Source organism: Galeopterus variegatus, unplaced genomic scaffold, assembly GCF_000696425.1.
Source record: "Galeopterus variegatus unplaced genomic scaffold, G_variegatus-3.0.2 Scaffold5122, whole genome shotgun sequence".
NCBI classification, from domain to species: domain Eukaryota; kingdom Metazoa; phylum Chordata; class Mammalia; order Dermoptera; family Cynocephalidae; genus Galeopterus; species Galeopterus variegatus.
Window position 1 is genome coordinate 135383 of NW_007731233.1, and position 1879 is coordinate 137261.

Here is a 1879-nt window from a genome sequence, read left to right on the forward strand (position 1 = left end):
CCTTTCTATCCCCCGTGAGCAGCGTCCTTCAGAGATGTGGTGCCTTAGGTATTTGACCTTCTGTGGACATATCTGAGCTTTTTCCCAGGACACTTTATATCCTAAGTCAGAGAACAGGCTCAGTAGGGTTCTCGTTTCTTCCCAGCAGTTTTTCTGTGTGGGACTAGCCAGGAAGATGTAATCAACATATTGGAGCAGCAGGGTGCAATTCAACTTGTCTCCTGGGAAGGCAGCTAGTTCTGAGGCAAGTGCTTCTCCAAAGAGTGGAGGTGAGTTTTTGAAAACTTGTGGCAATCTAGTCCAGGTCAGTTGAGCCTTTCTCCCTGGGTGGGGGTTCTCCCATTCGAAGGCAAACAGTGGCTGACTTTTGGGTGCCAGTCAGAGGCAGAAGAATGTGTCTTTGAGGTCAAGACAGGAGAACCATCTAGCCTGTACAGGGAGCAGACTCAGAAGTGTGTAAGGACTGGGCACCGTGGGGTGGAGGGTGACAGCTGCCTTGTTCACAGTGCACAGATCCTGGACTGGACAGTATCCCTTCCCATTGGGCTTTTTGACCAGCAGGAGTGGCGTGTTCCAGGGTGACTGACATTCCACCAGCATCCCTGCTTCTTGTAACCGGTGGATGTATTCTTGGATTCCCGGTTTTGCTTCCTGAGGGACTGGGTACTGTTTTATCCTGACTGGTGTGGCTTCTAGTTTTGGCTCTATAATTATAGGGGCATGGTTCTTTGCTATACCCAGGGTCCCAATTCTGCCTAAAAAGAGGTAAAGTCTCTAGAGAAGCAGTCTCTAAGGAGGTCTGATGGTCCCATGTTCTAGTCTTCTTTGGCCTTGGTGTATAGGTGCCATTCCTCTTCCCTGGGCACTGTCACAGCCATCATTAAGGTCTTTTAGTTCTTTAAGGTTAAATGAGCCAATTCCCCAGGTGTGAAGGTTATTTGTGGCCCTAGTTTTCTCAGCAAATCTCTTCCTAGTCGGGGTACTGGACAGTCAGGCAAATATAGGAATTCATGAGTTACTCTGTGACCCCCAAGGTGTCAAGCCCAGGCCCTGCAGAATGGCTGGTATGCTTGTGTCCCTGTAGCACCAATAACAGTGGCTTTTTGGTCTAAGAATGGAGCCACTGGGCTGGTGACTACAGAATGTTCTGCTCTAATGTCTACCATGGAAGCCATTGGTTGGCCCCCTGCTGTCATTTTGACCATAGGCTCCTGGGGGTTCAAGAACAGGGATCCCAGTCTTCCCTAATCTGAGTCTATCCCTGCAAGGCCAATGAGGTTCTGGAACTCTTGGTTTGCTGGTTCAGGCTCATACTTTTTTGTCAGAGTGTGTCTTGTCTTGGAACGTTGGTTGGGGTTTCTCCCCCGTTTTGGGGCACTCATTTTTCCAATGGCCAATCTCCCTGCAGAACGCACACTGGTTGGACTGTAGGGGTGCCCGTCCTCCTCCTCGGTGAGGGTTCCTCTTCTTCTTTAATGTGTAGTTCCGGTCCGGATTGAGTGCCGCTGCCAAGAGTGCTGGCTTCTGTCTTAGGCATCTGTCTGCTTCCCTCTGGGCCCCCCAGTCTCAATTAATGAATATCTTGTTGGCCACCTCCAGGAGCTGTGTGGTATTCATCCCAGCAAACCCTTCCAGCTTTTGAAGCTTGCGACAGATGTTGGCACAGGACTGGGCCATAAAGGCCGTGTTGACCATCCATTGGTTCTCAGCTTCCTTGGGATTGAATGGTGTGTAGGTCTGGAATGCCTCACATAGCCTTTCATAAAGTTCTGCAGGTGGCTTATCCGGTTTCTGGGTCATGATGGTCGTCTTGGGCATGTTAGTGGTTTTCCTGCCCTGCTCTCAGCCCTTGGAAGAGGGCCTCTCTACATCAGTGAAG